This window comes from Oncorhynchus mykiss, chromosome 6, assembly GCF_013265735.2.
Source record: "Oncorhynchus mykiss isolate Arlee chromosome 6, USDA_OmykA_1.1, whole genome shotgun sequence".
Taxonomy (NCBI): domain Eukaryota; kingdom Metazoa; phylum Chordata; class Actinopteri; order Salmoniformes; family Salmonidae; genus Oncorhynchus; species Oncorhynchus mykiss.
In genome coordinates this window covers 16,072,812-16,091,026 of record NC_048570.1, presented here as the reverse complement: position 1 = coordinate 16,091,026, position 18,215 = coordinate 16,072,812, and the positions used below count along the sequence as shown (strand labels likewise).

Here is an 18,215-nt window from a genome sequence, read left to right as displayed (position 1 = left end):
TGTGAAACACAATATAAACTCTATTGTACCAGTTGGTTTGAAGCACAATATAAACTGTATTGTAACAGTCGGATGAAACACAATATAAACTGTATTGTAACAGTCGGTTTGAAGCACAATATAAACTGTATTGTTACAGTCGTTTTGAAACACAATATCAACTGTATTGTAACAGTCGGTGTGAAACACAATATAAACTGTATTGTAACAGTCGGATGAAAGACAATATAAACTGTATTGTAACAATCGGTGTGAAACATAATCTAAACTGTATTGTAACAGTCGGTTTGAAACACAATATAAACTGTATTGTAACAGTCGGATGAAACACAACATAAACTGTATTGTATCAGTCGGTGTGAAACACAATATAAACTGTATTGTAACAGTCGGTGTGAAACACAATATAAACTGTATTGTAACAGTCGGATGAAACACAATATAAACTGTATTGTAATAGTCATTTTGAAACACAATATAAACCGTATTGTAACAGTCGGTGTGAAACACAATATAAACTGTATTGTAACAGTCGGATGAAACACAATATAAACTGTATTGTAACAGTCGGTTTGAAACACAATATAAACTGTATTGTAACAGTCGGATGAAACACAACATAAACTGTATTGTATCAGTCGGTGTGAAACACAATATAAACTGTATTGTAACAGTCGGTGTGAAACACAATATAAACTGTATTGTAACAGTCGGATGAAACACAATATAAACTGTATTGTAACAGTCGGATGAAACACAATATAAACTGTATTGTAACAGTCGTTTTGAAACACAATATCAACTGTATTGTATCAGTCGGTGTGAAACACAATATAAACTGTATTGTAACAGTCGGATGAAACACAATATAAACTGTATTGTAACAGTCGTTTTGAAACACAATATAAACTGTATTGTATCAGTCGGTGTGAAACACAATATAAACTGTATTGTAACAGTCGGTGTGAAACACAATTTCAACTGTATTGTAACAGTCGGTTTGAAACACAATATAAACTGTATTGTAACAGTCGGATGAAACACAATATAAACTGTATTGTAACAGTCGGTTTGAAACACAATATAAACTGTATTGTTACAGTCGTTTTGAAACAAAATATCAACTGTATTGTAACAGTCGGTGTGAAACACAATATAAACTGTATTGTAACAGTCGGATGAAAGACAATATAAACTGTATTGTAACAGTCGGTGTGAAACATAATCTAAACTGTATTGTAACAGTCGGTTTGAAACACAATATAAACTGTATTGTAACAGTCGGATGAAACACAACATAAACTGTATTGTATCAGTCGGTGTGAAACACAATATAAACTGTATTGTAACAGTCGGTGTGAAACACAATATAAACTGTATTGTAACAGTCGGATGAAACACAATATAAACTGTATTGTAATAGTCATTTTGAAACACAATATAAACTGTATTGTAATAGTCATTTTGAAACACAATATAAACTGTATTGTATCAGTCGGTGTGAAACATAATATAAACTGTATTGTATCAGTCGGTATGAAACACAATATAAACTGTATTGTAACAGTCGGTGTGAAACATAATATAAACTGTATTGTAACAGTCGGATGAAACACAATATAAACTGTATTGTAACAGTCGGATGAAACACAATATCAACTGTATTGTAACAGTCGGTTTGAAACACAATATAAACTGTATTGTAACAGTCGGTTTGAAACACAATATAAACTCTATTGTAACAGTTGATTTGAAACACAATATAAACCGTATTGTAACAGTCGGATGAAACACAATATAAACTGTATTGTAACAGTTGGTTTGAAACACAATATAAACTGTATTGTAACAGTCGGATGAAACACAATATAAACTGTATTGTATCAGTCGGTGTGAAACACAATATCAACTGTATTGTAACAGTCGGTGTGAAACACAATATAAACTCTATTGTACCAGTTGGTTTGAAGCACAATATAAACTGTATTGTAACAGTCGGATGAAACACAATATAAACTGTATTGTAACAGTCGGTTTGAAGCACAATATAAACTGTATTGTTACAGTCGTTTTGAAACACAATATCAACTGTATTGTAACAGTCGGTGTGAAACACAATATAAACTGTATTGTAACAGTCGGATGAAAGACAATATAAACTGTATTGTAACAATCGGTGTGAAACATAATCTAAACTGTATTGTAACAGTCGGTTTGAAACACAATATAAACTGTATTGTAACAGTCGGATGAAACACAACATAAACTGTATTGTATCAGTCGGTGTGAAACACAATATAAACTGTATTGTAACAGTCGGTGTGAAACACAATATAAACTGTATTGTAACAGTCGGATGAAACACAATATAAACTGTATTGTAATAGTCATTTTGAAACACAATATAAACCGTATTGTAACAGTCGGTGTGAAACACAATATAAACTGTATTGTAACAGTCGGATGAAACACAATATAAACTGTATTGTAACAGTCGGTTTGAAACACAATATAAACTGTATTGTAACAGTCGGATGAAACACAATATAAACTGTATTGTAACAGTCGGATGAAACACAATATAAACTGTATTGTAACAGTCGGATGAAACACAACATAAACTGTATTGTATCAGTCGGTGTGAAACACAATATAAACTGTATTGTAACAGTCGGTGTGAAACACAATATCAACTGTATTGTAACAGTCGTTTTGAAACACAATATAAACCGTATTGTAACAGTCGGTGTGAAACATAATATAAACTGTATTGTAACAGTCGGATGAAACACAATATAAACTGTATTGTAACAGTCGGATGAAACACAATATAAACTGTATTGTATCAGTCGTTTTGAAACACAATATAAACCGTATTGTAACAGTCGGTGTGAAACATAATATAAACTGTATTGTAACAGTCGGATGAAACACAATATAAACTGTATTGTAACAGTCGGTTTGAAACACAATATAAACTGTATTGTAACAGTCGGTTTGAAACACAATATAAACTGTATTGTAACAGTCGGATGAAACACAATATAAACTGTATTGTAACAGTCGGATGAAACACAATATCAACTGTATTGTAACAGTCGGTTTGAAACACAATATAAACTGTATTGTAACAGTCGGTTTGAAACACAATATAAACTGTATTGTAACAGTCGGATGAAACACAATATAAACTGTATTGTAACAGTCGGATGAAACACAATATAAACTGTATTGTAACAGTCGGTGTGAAACATAATCTAAACTGTATTGTAACAGTCGGATGAAACACAATATAAACTGTATTGTAACAGTCGGTTTGAAGCACAATATAAACTGTATTGTTACAGTCGTTTTGAAACACAATATCAACTGTATTGTAACAGTCGGTGTGAAACACAATATAAACTGTATTGTAACAGTCGGATGAAAGACAATATAAACTGTATTGTAACAATCGGTGTGAAACATAATCTAAACTGTATTGTAACAGTCGGTTTGAAACACAATATAAACTGTATTGTAACAGTCGGATGAAACACAACATAAACTGTATTGTATCAGTCGGTGTGAAACACAATATAAACTGTATTGTAACAGTCGGTGTGAAACACAATATAAACTGTATTGTAACAGTCGGATGAAACACAATATAAACTGTATTGTAATAGTCATTTTGAAACACAATATAAACCGTATTGTAACAGTCGGTGTGAAACACAATATAAACTGTATTGTAACAGTCGGATGAAACACAATATAAACTGTATTGTAACAGTCGGTTTGAAACACAATATAAACTGTATTGTAACAGTCGGATGAAACACAATATAAACTGTATTGTAACAGTCGGATGAAACACAATATAAACTGTATTGTAACAGTCGGATGAAACACAACATAAACTGTATTGTATCAGTCGGTGTGAAACACAATATAAACTGTATTGTAACAGTCGGTGTGAAACACAATATCAACTGTATTGTAACAGTCGTTTTGAAACACAATATAAACCGTATTGTAACAGTCGGTGTGAAACATAATATAAACTGTATTGTAACAGTCGGATGAAACACAATATAAACTGTATTGTAACAGTCGGATGAAACACAATATAAACTGTATTGTATCAGTCGTTTTGAAACACAATATAAACCGTATTGTAACAGTCGGTGTGAAACATAATATAAACTGTATTGTAACAGTCGGATGAAACACAATATAAACTGTATTGTAACAGTCGGTTTGAAACACAATATAAACTGTATTGTAACAGTCGGTTTGAAACACAATATAAACTGTATTGTAACAGTCGGATGAAACACAATATAAACTGTATTGTAACAGTCGGATGAAACACAATATCAACTGTATTGTAACAGTCGGTTTGAAACACAATATAAACTGTATTGTAACAGTCGGTTTGAAACACAATATAAACTGTATTGTAACAGTCGGATGAAACACAATATAAACTGTATTGTAACAGTCGGATGAAACACAATATAAACTGTATTGTAACAGTCGGTGTGAAACATAATCTAAACTGTATTGTAACAGTCGGATGAAACACAATATAAACTGTATTGTAACAGTCGGTGTGAAACATAATCTAAACTGTATTGTAACAGTTGATTTGAAACACAATATAAGCTGTATTGTATCAGTCGGATGAAACACAATATAAACTGTATTGTAACAGTTGGTGTGAAACATAATCTAAACTGTATTGTAACAGTCGGTTTGAAACACAATATAAACTGTATTGTATCAGTCGGTGTGAAACACAATATCAACTGTATTGTATAATACACACAAGCTGACTGCTAAAGAACAAAAGGAAAGGAAATTCATAGCCTTGGGTGTGACAACAATGCCCCTCCAAGTTCAAAGTTCCAAGTTCACCCAAGACACAATAGTTGAACATGTACAGCATCATCATTTGGACAGAGATGATATTGTTTAACTAATATTCTCTGCTTGTCTCTTCCAGATGGAGCATCTATCTGCGTGACCCTTTACTGTTGTCTCTAGTGGGGCTCGAGACATGGGCTTCGATCACCACCTGAACATCAACATGCACAACCATCAAGATACAGTACACTGAGAAGACAGATACAGAACTCTACTATTTATAATCAGCATGCATACACCTGTTCTAGATACACAGAAACCACCAAATACACACTAACATCCTTTGAATCAAGTCAGTTTTTTGTATCATTGTGATTTAAATCTGTAAGTTGTAAAACTGTTTACCATATGTCTACTCACTGGGATGTAGAAGTACAACATTATTTATTCTGAATTGTAAAAGTCTGTATTAGTATATTGGATTTTGAATGAACCTGTCCTTAGAATACAGCATAACATCTGAAGGGAACCCGCAGGACACATTGTCTTTATCTGGCATTGACTGAATTTATAGAAAAAGTAAACATCAAAGGGAATATTTTTGTACTTTCTCAAATCACTGTATTTTCTCAGTGAGCAGAATAAAATATATTCAAGAATATCTTGTTTCTGAGTTTTTTACAGTATGTCTACAGTACTGTATATACCTTTGACATGACTAGATCCTCTGTGGGATCAATGTGGAATGGGTGCTGATCAAAATAAAACAACATGGCTGACATGACTGTAGCAGTTCCTGATTGACCCTGACATTGCTGAGAATGAAACATACAGTTTGCATGCAGTACAAATAAACTACATACATGTTACATTTACCTTGTAAATGTGTTACCATATTATGTCAAATTAGATACAACTGTAAAATCTCAAATGGAAAAGATATTAGCTATGCTCACTACATGAAGCACCTTGACAACCAGGGCAAGCTTTGTAGCCTTCTACACATTTTGCATTTGTGTTTGCTAGCAGAATGCATCTTCTACTTTTTTCCTTCTCTGTCACAATGTTTGCTTTAATTTTGTTGTTTTGTTCTACGTGAAGAAGGTACAAAGTTTTAATTCCCACTTCCTCTGTTACCTGCCTGTCTCTTTCCTTCTCCTGACAAATAATATCTCTCCTCACCTGTCTCCCAACCCCCACTTCCTCTGTTACTGGCCTGTCTCACTTCTTCTCCTGACAAATAATATCTCTCCTCACCTGTCTCCCAACCCCCACTTCCTCTGTTACTGGCCTGTCTCACTTCTTCTCATGACAAATAATATCTCTCCTCACCTGTCTCCCAACCCCCACTTCCTCTGTTACTGGCCTGTCTCACTTCTTCTCCTGACAAAATGTTTCTCTCCTCACTTTTCTCCCTTCCCTTTGTCTCACTCATCATATATCCTTCTCCTCCACTCTCTCTACTTTTTCTCTCTCCTTCTCAATCCCATTAAACCTTTCTCTCCCTCCCTCCCTCCCTCCCTCCCTCCCTCCCTCCCTCCCTCCCTCCCTCCCTCCCTCCCTCCCTCTTTCTCCTCTGTCACCCTCTCCCCCATGTTAATTTCCCTTACCAACTTCCTCTCTTTCTCTTTCTTTCTCTCTCTCTCCCTCCTTCCCCTCTTTTCACTCTATCTCAGATGTCAGATCAGAGTCTAGTCTTCCATTCACCCTGTCATCACATTTTTCACACAGCACTATCCCTTAATTGGGCCTGTATCATCATATCGTGTAGAGTACCTGGACGCTGTAGAAGATGAAAGATGGCCTCGATCTTTTCCTTACACACACACACATTTATGCACACACAATAGTGTGTACTAACCACGCTAACCCCGCTAAAGGGGACCTGGCATAAGCTATCGTCACACACATGCACGCACACACACAGAAATACGCATACACACCTGGATCTTTGTGTTATACCCTGAACACTGTAACACCTTCAGTATTGACATAAAGTGCAGTTGGTGTGATTGTAAGAGCATGACAGGTGAGTGAGGAATCTTGAGTTTTTCCAATATCATTTGTTTCATCTTTCACTGGTTCTGTGAAGAGACATAGGATGCCCTGCAAGCTAGTGTCATACTCTGTTTTTAAACACTCTTCTCAGCTCATGATCTTAAAGATTGTGGGGGTTATGTTTGTTCAGATGCTTATTCTATATAGTCTGTTTCTTTGTGTGTGTACAGATATGACACATTCACAGTCTAAGATGCACTCTCTACAGAGTTCCAAACTGCCTCTGGAAGCAACGTCAGCACAAGAACTGTTAGTTGGGAGCTTCATGAAATGGGTTTCCATGGCTGAACAGCCGCGCACAAGCCTACGATCACCATGCTCAATGCCAAGCGTCGACTGGAGTGGTGTAAAGCTTGTCGCAATTGGACTCAGTGGTTACGGGTTCTCTGGAGTGATGAATCATGTTTCACCATCTGGCAGTCTGACGGACAAATATGAGTTTGGTGGATGCCAGGAGAACGCTACCTGCCCCGAATGCATAGAGCCAACTGTAAAGTTTGGTGGAGGAGGAATAATGGTCTGGGGCTGTTTTTCATGGTTGGGGCTAGGACCCTTAGTTCCAGGGAAGGGAAATCTTAATGCTGCAGCATACAATGACATTCTAGACACTTCTGTGCTTCCAACTTTGTGGAAACAGTTTGGTCAAGGCCCTTTCCTGTTTCAGCATAACAATGCCCCCGTGCACAAAACGAGGACCATAGAGAAATGGTTTGTTGAGATCAGTGTGGAAGAACATGACTGGCCTGCACAGAGCCCTAAACTCAACCCCATCGAACACCTTTGGGATGAATTGGAACGCTGACTGCGAGCCAAGCCTAATTGCCAAACATCAGTGCCCAACCTCACTAAAGCTTTTGTGGCTGAATGGAAGCAAGTCCCTGCAGCAATGTTCTAACATCTAGCGGAAAGCCTTCCCAGAAGATTAGAGGCTGTTATAGCAGCCAAACGGGGGATCAACTCCATATTAATGGCAATGATTTTGGAATGAGATGTTCAACGAGCAGGTGTCCACATACTTTTGGTCATTTAGTGTCTATATATACAGTACCAGTCAAAAGTTTTGACACACTTACCAATTCAAGGGGTTTTCTTTATTTGTACAAGTTTCTACATTGTAGAATAATTGTGAAGACATCAAAACTATAAAATAGCACTTATGAAATCATGTAGTAACCAAACGAGTGTTAAACAAATAAAAATATATTTTATATTTGAAATTCTTCAAAGTAGCCACCCGTTGCCTTGATGACAGGTTTGCACACACTTGGCGTTCTGTAGAACGGTAGAGAGGTAAGAAAACAGCATGGTGCATAGGGGAGAGTGGGGTAAGTTGAGCCATTTTTTACATTTAGCATTACTCCGTCAAGGGAAGTATAGTATTCTTTCTGGTGAAGATATCATTTACATATAGTTCAGGATGTTATGTATCCCTGGAAATAATCAGAATGAATGTAAACATTACAGTTTTGAAAACATAACTTGTCCAAAAAAAGTGGTCTCTTGGCTTACACAGGGAATGGGATAAGCTGAGCAGCAGGCCAAGGTTAATAAGCCACCTACACATTTCTGTAATGAATTAAATATTACCACTACCTTTTAAAAACAGGTCTATCTTTATTTCCCAAACACATTTCAACACAATCACAATCGCTTTTTGATCTTTTAATCCTTTTAAGCATCTTTTAACACGTTTAAAGGGGTTTTTCAGGCTTTTGGTAATGAAGCCCTTTGTGAACCTTCCCAGAGTCAGATGAACTCATGGATACCATTTTTAGGTCTCCGCAAACAGTATGAAGGAACTTAGAGGTAGTTTTGCGAGCCAATGCTAACTAGCATCACACACTGACACCACATAGAACCACAATGGAACTGGTTATTGTAATTGTGCAATGAGGGCAATGAGGGGAAAGTACAGTAACAATACTAGTCAATTCTTTGTGATGTAACAATAGAACTAGACCCATCTTCTTCAGCCAATCATGGATTCTCTTTTCTCCCTTTATCACCAGGAGAAAATTTTGATTTGAAGTGAAGCATATTTATCCTGATGGTCTACTGATGGTCTACTGATGGTCTACTGATGGTCTACTTTGAGCAAATAAACCAAGACTGAGCTGTTGGTCGCTCTGACCTGATAGTTGTCGCTAGGATGATGGTAACAAAACAGAGGCTATGTTTCTTGCTGCTTGGTGTCACGTCACCAGCCCCTGGGTCCCGCTTTGTTTTCCCATCATGCCCCTGTGGCCTGCTGGTTGGTTTAAACAAGAACTGTTCTTTTCTGCCTTTCAATTAAACTGCACCCCGCGGCACCCACCGACACTGTCTCGCTGCATAGAGCAAGAAAGAGGGAGAGAGAGAGAAAGAGATCCGTTTGTTGGTGGTGTGCTTTGCTCTCTTGGGGTTTCAGGTCCTTGTAAGCAAACATGATCTCACTGAGTTGTTCACTGACCAATGACATCAGCAGTGGGTTGCTTGTACCTGTGAGGTTACAGTTATCCAGATGGTCAGTTTTCAACTGTGGAAGAATGTTATTGTTGGAAGTAAAAGGTCAAATAACAGTATGACATACTTTGTAAAATTAGCTTTTTGGAATCTTTGAAGCCTCTTATCATAATACACATTAAACATTTAAATTAATGAGGCCAATATCAACTTAGCAGATAGTAAAATGGAAAACATGTTCATCGTAACTGTATCATTGTCCAGCGGTTTATCTGTTGACCATTCAAATTGAGAGAGAAATAAAAACATGCACTACCTCCTGTGTATTTACTATACTCTCTCTGCTTCTCTGTCTGCTCTCTCTTTGCCTCTCTCTGTCTTTCTCTCTCGGCTTCTCTCTCTCTCTCTGTTTCTCTCTCTCTGCCTCTCTCTCTGCCCCTCTCTCTCTCTGCCTCTTTCTCTCTCTCTGCCTCTTCCTCTCTCTCTGCCTCTCTCTCCGCCTTTCTCTCTGCCCCTCTCTCTCTTTTCTTCTCTCACTCTCTCTGCCTCTCGCTCTCTCGCTCTGCCTCTCGCTCTCTCTCCTACCCCAGTATCCCATGGTGACTAGGCACAGGTCAGGCTCTTCCTTTCAGAGAGGAGGACATGGGGGTTGAGACCAGGCACAAAGGCAAAGCGTCTAGACGTCGTCCCACGATCCTGACCCCAGATTTAGACCCCGGGCCCCAAGGGCCCAAAAGACTATTGTCCTCTTATTTACAGATACTATTTCCTGCCTGACTGACACCATGACAAACACAGTTACTTCCTAACTTCAGGATGCTTTTAAACTTGGACTCCGGGCATGTGTCATAGGAGAAATGAGAATTATTACAAAGGACCTAGAATATTGGTAAATATATGAATTTTCAACATAATATTACTGTCATGCCAATTGCATTCAGTTATTTCCAAATTCACTAGAACAGTTAAAATTGTAGATTTAAACTGAAAAGCATTTGGTTGGTGTTCAAAAAGTTTAGAATTCTAATTGTGATATGAATTTTAAGATTTCGTTGGTGACTGTTGTTAAGGTTTGCTGTGGTAGGGTAGGGTGCCTGCCTGGTGTGTCTAGATGTGGGGGTGGGGATGTGTCTGGGATCGGAGTATGGTAGGGGTATTATAAGAGTATGTACACGTTGACAATGGATTGGTATTGGGTGCTAGCTTGTATGTGTGTCTGGCGTTAGGGTTGGGGGTGCAATGATTTAGGGACAGGAAATCATCTGCAGCATAATAGATTAGCATACAGCCTCAGACAGGCTTGGGACAGAGGCGTTGGACAGGCATTAATAGATGAGACAAGAGCAGGCCACTTCTTTTCAATGTCCCACATGGGAACGTGGAGCCAATGCACCTCCTTCTAGTGTCTGTGCTATCCTACAGGCCCCTCTGCATGGCTGACTAGTATGAAAATCCCATCACTGTCTGGATGTTTTGCATAGGAGGAAATAGCATGTGCAGAGGCCTTAATCATTTTTAAATATTAAAACTAGAGTTTTTCCACATTTTGTTACGTTACAGCCTTATTCTAAAGTTGATTACATTTAATCTACTCTAAACTTGGTTTAAATTGCTGGATGGGGAGCGTTGCTGCACAGCTATTTTCAGGTCTCTCCAGAGATGTTTGATCGGGTAGTCAGGGCTCTGGATGGGCCACTCAAGGACATTCAGAGACTCCTGCGTTGTCTTGGCTGTGTGCTTAGGGTCGTTGTTCTGTTGGGAGATGAACCTTCGCCCCAGTCTGAGGTCCTGAGAGCTATAGAACAGGTTTTCATCAAGTGTCTCTATGAAGTTTAATCCATTCATCTATTGCCTCGATCCTGACTAGTCTCCCTGCCAATTAAAAACATCCCCACAGCATAATGCTGCCACCACCATGCTTCACCGTAGGGATGGTGCTAGGTTTCCTCCAGACGTGACGCTTGGCATTCAGGCCAAAGAGTTCAATCTTGGTTTCATCAGACCAGAGAATCTTGTTTCTCATGGTCTGAGAGTCTTTAGATGCCTTTTGGCAAACTCCAAGCGAGCTGTCATGTGCCTTTTACTGAGGAGTGGCTTACGTCTGGCCACTCTACCATAAAGGCCTGATTGGTGGAGCGCTGCAGAGGTGGTTGTCCTTCTGGAAGGTTCTCCCTTCTCCACAGAGGAACTCTAGAACCCTGTCAGTGTGACCATTGGGTTCTTGGTCACATCCGTTTTGAATTGAATTTACCCCAGGTGGACTCCAATTCAGTTGTAGAAACATCTCAAGGATAATCAATGGAAACAGGATGCACCTGAGCTCAATGTTGAGTCTTATAGCAAAGGGTCTGAATACTTACGTAGATAAGGTATTTCTGTTTTCTTTGCAAACATTCTGAAAACCTATTTTCACTTTGTCGTTATTGTCACGGCTGTTGAAAGAAGTGGACCAAGGTGCAGTGTGGTGAGCGTACATTTTCTTTTATTATAAAAAAGGACGCCAACAAAACAATAAACACTACAAAAACAAACCGTGAAGCTACAGGCTATATGCCATCAACAAAAGTAAACTTCCCACAAAGACAGGTGGGAAAAAGGGCTACCTAAGTATGGTTCTCAATCAGAGACAACGATAGACAGCTGTCCCTGATTCAGAACCCTACCCGGCCAAAACATAGAAATATAAATAATAGAGTATAGAATACCCACCCCAACTCACACCCCGACCAAACCAAAATAGAGACATAAACAGGATCTCTAAGGTCAGGGCGTGACAGTACCACCCAAAGGTGTGGACTCCGGCCGCAAAACCTAAACCTATAGGGTCTTGCTGGGCATCTATCTGAGGTGTCGGCTCAGGTGCGGGACGCAGACCCCGCTCCACCACTGGCTCACCCCACTTTGGTGGCACCTCTGGTGCGGGAACACTCGTCGCCGACCCCGGACTGCGGTCCCTCGTCGCGGGCCCCGGACTGGGCACCCTCGCTGCGGGCCCCGGACTGGGCACCCTCGCTGCGGGCCCCAGACTGGGCACCCTCGCAGCGGGCCCCGGACTGGGCACCCTCGCTGCGGGCCCCGGACTGGGCACCCTCGCTGCGGGCCCCGGACTGGGCACCCTCGCTGCGGGCCCCGGACTGGGCACCCTCGCTGCGGGCCCCAGACTGGGCACCCTCGTTGCGGGCCCCGGACTGGAGACCGTCTCTGGAGGTTCCGGACTGGAGACCATCTCTGGAGGCTCCGGCCTGGAGACCGTCGCTAGAGGCCCCGGACTGGAGACCATCTCTGGAGGCTCCGGACTGAAGGACTTTGCTGGAGGCTCCGGCCTGGAGACCGTCGCTAGAGGCCCCGGACTGGAGACCATCTCTGGAGGCTCCGGACTGAAGGACTTTGCTGGAGGCTCCGGACTAGAGACATAAACAGGATCCCTAAGGTCAGGGCGTGACAGTTATGGGGTATTGTGTGTAGATTGATGAGGATTTAAAAAAATCTATTTTAGAATAAGGCTGTAACGTAACAAAATACATCTGAATATTTTCAGAATGCACTGTATCTGTTTACTCATCTTCAAAAGACCACTCTGGAAGCACAAGAGAGTTGTGCACAGTTTAGCTTATAAACATGAACATATTGGTTAGAGCTCTAAATGTTGGACTAATCTCCTGCATATAGATACACGACTCCATGTTGTCACGCCTTCCATCAACCCCTCCTCTAACTGACTGACCCGTCTTTTCTGAACAGTCACATTATAGAACACCCCCTACAAAGGTCCTCTTTCCACCCACAGTCATGCATTACTCGTCTACATCTAGCTAATGCACCCATAGCCACACCAAACATGTCTATTTTCTACATCTGCTGGGAACCAAAGGAAGACTACAGCAACGGCAGAAACATTTACAAAATGCACCTGGCCAACATATTCAGACTTATTGTAGAGAGGAGTATGTGTTCTTGTCAGAAGGCTGTGGTATAGAGGGAGGGTGGAAGTCATGGAGACTTGGATACCTGACTGTGACAGCCAGGTGCAGAAAGAGTGGACACACCACTCTAAAAGTAATGTCTAAAGCTAATGTAAATTATAATTGAACATGACACACACACGCACACACATAAACCTATCTAGTCAGAAAAGAGCCTGTGTCGTGTCACAGTCTTACGCCATCCATTTCCCTTCCTCCACACAAACAGAGTCAAGGGAGGGCTTGAGTCATCCATGATTACAGTAGTATTTATAGAAGCCAGAGTCAAGAGCGGGCCCTGGGTCTCTCCCCTCCTCGCAGTCAGTCAAACGCAGTAGCCAGCAGTCCAGTGACTCACCATAGTCACAAAACGCATCAGCCCAGCGGTGACATCACCCGGACGACACACAGAGTTATTGCGCAGAGAGATGACATCACTCTGGGCCAGGCTGAACTACGGCCTGGGATTACAGTATGTGTCATGTCAGTGCAGACAGCCATGGTGATGCCTCATCTGCTGCAGATGAAGAGGAGAAGGGTTCAGCCCCAACCTATCATGGAGGTTCTGGCACAGCAGTGTTGAAGTGATTTCCTCCCGAGCACAGACTCTGAACACACTGGGAAGGCGATGAACAGTCATTCAGATTAAGGACTATTAATTGGTAGTTTATGCATTGGTATCATCACGTGCAGCTTACCTGATTTGGCACAGTAAAACCGAGACTAATGCAGAAGGCAGAACTTTACTTGAACTATAGATTGAAGAAATACTATATGATAATGGTCCCATTGATAAAAGCATTTTATTTCTTATGTTTATGTTCCACAACGATAAAGTGACAATAATTACTCAGTTAAAATATTTGTGTGACAATTGGTATTGTATTTACTAAAGCGACATTCTCCACCAAATTGCTGACTGTGATTTTGTACGGCACACAATCTAATATCAAAAAGTTAATTTCATAAGCAAACATTTTCACAAATGATTTCAGCTACTATTGCCACTGCCATTTGTCCTCGGGCAAGTTAAGGCTGTATGTGTTTGTTTAGACATGGATGAATGGCTGTTCACGTTCAAGTTTGGAGGACAGACAGAGGACCAGTTCATACAAGCACTCCTCCCATCACCCCTCCTCACCACACACACACACACACACACACACACACACACACACACACACACACACACACACACACACACACACACACACACACACACACACACACACACACACACACACAGGCACACGCACACATACATACAGGCTCTCAGGCCTCTGTGTTGTTGATGTTTTAACATTTCAATTCAGGGGGCTAGAAGTCCTGCAGCTGCCCGTCTTGCTCGGGTGAATAGGGGGGTGGGGGGGGGGGGGGGTTGCGGCAGGAGTGCGAGGGACCTGTGAATGCTTTCCCGATGAGAGATGAGGCATATTGAAAACTATATTAAATTACCCTGATTAACAATTTAGCCAGGAACAGGCGAGCCGTGGGGGCGCTCTATGGGGAGGCCTGGGGGCTATTCATCCCAACAGCACCAGGGTCGAAAGGTGCCCCAAGTTCACAGGGTCTGGCCCTTTGTTATGCTAACGCCCAATCCCAAATCAGTCGCCTGCTTCACGGCCAGACACAAGCACTTCCCTGAGAACTTTCTGGAGTCATCATTCCACTGTGTGCCTTTCCCCCTCCTCTCCCCTGTACAAACGTGAACATTTTATTTTTTATGGATGTGTGCGGTCATGTGTGTGTGTGTGTGTGTGTGTTCATTTGCCAAATTGATGAGCAGATGCATCAAATGATCACTATCTTATCATCTTACAACTGGAGAAATCTGGCATAATAATAAATCAATGTTACTATGTTATTACATACTACACTTTTATCCCGCTTTACTGTTCCTCTTCTTCTAAAACTGTGCCTCGGTGCATCAATATATAGCCTGCAATATAAGCCTGTTATTGTGCGTTCTTCAGTCAGCATCATCCTCATTTATTGTCAAAGATTCTGATGCTGTGCAGACATTATCAGCTTAATGAAGTTTATGATACTGTGCATACATTATCAGCTTAATGAAGTTTATGATACTGTGCATACATTATCAGCTTAATGAAGTTTATGATACTGTGCAGACATTATCAGCTTAATGAAGTTTATGATACTGTGCATACATTATCAGCTTAATGAAGTTTATGATACTGTGCATACATTATCAGCTTAATGAATTTTATGATACTGTGCATACATTATCAGCTTAATGAAGTTTATGATACTGTGCATACATTATCAGCTTAATGAAGTTTATGATACTGTGCATACATTATCAGCTTAATGAAGTTTATGATACTGTGCATACATTATCAGCTTAATGAAGTTTATGATACTGTGCATACATTATCAGCTTAATGAAGTTTATGATACTGTGCATACATTATCAGCTTAATGAAGTTTATGATACTGTGCATACATTATCAGCTTAATGAAGTTTATGATACTGTGCATACATTATCAGCTTAATGAAGTTTATGATACTGTGCAGACATTATCAGCTTAATGAAGTTTATGATACTGTGCATACATTATCAGCTTAATGAAGTTTATGATACTGTGCATACATTATCAGCTTAATGAAGTTTATGATACTGTGCATACATTATCAGCTTAATGAAGTTTATGATACTGTGCATACATTATCAGCTTAATGAAGTTTATGATACTGTGCATACATTATCAGCTTAATGAAGTTTATGATACTGTGCATACATTATCAGCTTAATGAAGTTTATGATACTGTGCAGACATTATCAGCTTAATGAAGTTTATGATACTGTGCAGACATTATCAGCTTAATGAAGTTTATGATACTGTGCATACATTATCAGCTTAATGAAGTTTATGATACTGTGCATACATTATCAGCTTAATGAAGTTTATGATACTGTGCATACATTATCAGCTTAATGAAGTTTATGATACTGTGCATACATTATCAGCTTAATGAAGTTTATGATACTGTGCATACATTATCAGCTTAATGAAGTTTATGATACTGTGCATACATTATCAGCTTAATGAAGTTTATGATACTGTGCATACATTATCAGCTTAATGAAGTTTATGATACTGTGCATACATTATCAGCTTAATGAAGTTTATGATACTGTGCATACATTATCAGCTTAATGAAGTTTATGATACTGTGTATACATTATCAGCTTAATGAATTTTATGATACTGTGCATACATTATCAGCTTAATGAAGTTTATGATACTGTGCATACATTATCAGCTTAATGAAGTTTATGATACTGTGCATACATTATCAGCTTAATGAAGTTTATGATACTGTGTATACATTATCAGCTTAATGAAGTTTATGATACTGTGCATACATTATCAGCTTAATGACACCTTTTCGTGAATTTGACATTTGATGTTAAAGTGTAGAGTATAGTCATTTGTTCCATCGTGTCCAAAAACATGTGTCACTATTGATGAGGATTTGAAGTCTAATTTTTCATTAGTTTATACACTCTAAGATTTACTGCATGGCCCTGTAATATATCCTGTAATATATCTACAGATGATTGACATCCTATACCTCAAAACTCGTTTTTAAATGATCACATTTCCCAAATCGCATGAGCAACAAAGAACAAGAATTTACATACATAATGAATACAAAATACTGTAAATAAATATTGAATTATTGTTCCAGGTTGATTTGGCCTGCTGTTGACTGAAGAAAAAAATGCTTACCATGGGACGGGAAGAGAGGGGAGAGTTGTAGAATAGAAACAATATGCTAGATATTTCTTACCTTTAAAAACGTAAATATCCAGTGAATATTCAAGTATTGAGGAAATCGTTGTCGGATATTATTTGAAAGAGACACGAGTCAAGAGTAACATTTAGGCCTATCATATTGATTTATTTTCTTTATATTTCCGTACCGTTATGTCTCCGGGGAGAGGTGATCAATAGCAGTTAACAAGCAGGGGTTGATAAGGTAACATATTCGAGGTCAAATGTCAAATGATGGTCAAACACCCTTAACCCCAAGGTCAATGTCTTTAAGACAGAAACATATTGTTACAATCGATTCGGGTCTCAATAAACTGCCGTTTGAAATACCTTTCGTATTAGGCTGCTATAGACTATCAAATGAAAAAGAGCATCACATTTATTAAAATAGGTGAAACATTTAGTCTATTCCATAATTAGCTTATAAAATAAATAGGTCTCTCTCTCTCTCTATATATATATATATATACACATATATATGTGGGTGTTTTTTATAGGCCTAAATATAAAAAATAAAAAAAAACATATCATATTGCTTATTATTTGTTTTCATTGAGAGCAATGGAAATATTGACTGTTGTGGAAGACGAAATGCCCCTAATTATTTAAGCCTAACGCAAAACTGTGCGTCTTTTCACATTGACATTATGAAACATTTATCTTGATAAAATAGCCTTTCTAAAATGAATAATCTACTTTAAAGCAGCCCATAAATGTAATCTATAATTTAAATTTAACTAATTCATTTGACTGGCAAGACACTTGACAAATGTACACACACACACACACACACACACACACACACACACACACACACACACCAGACACACACCAGACATACACCAGACATACACCAGACACACATCTCATGCACTTACTCCTCCTTATACAATCAGTGCCAAGTGAAGTGAATTAAGTTGGCAGGTATTATCATAAATCCATTAATAACACAATTCATGGTTTACTATATTTGAATAGGCCTATTCGTACATGTAAGACATATGGACACTGTACATAAATGTTGTTTCTATTTACAAAACAGCACAGAGGTTATACTATTACATTGGATTTAAAAAAAAATGAAATTGTAGAAATTAATAT

At 39.1% G+C, this 18,215-nt stretch overlaps 1 long non-coding RNA gene across 3 annotated transcripts in view; it reads left to right on the top strand.

Moving 5' to 3' along the window:
* LOC110525316 overlaps positions 1-5,632 on the top strand; it is an 84,130-nt gene extending 78,498 nt beyond the window's left edge. For all 3 annotated transcript variants that reach the window (XR_002473736.2, XR_002473738.2, XR_002473737.2), the window contains exon 4: positions 4,991-5,632. This is a non-coding gene — a long non-coding RNA (uncharacterized LOC110525316). The remainder of the gene's footprint in view (positions 1-4,990) is intronic.
* The last annotated feature ends 12,583 nt before the right edge of the window (positions 5,633-18,215 follow it).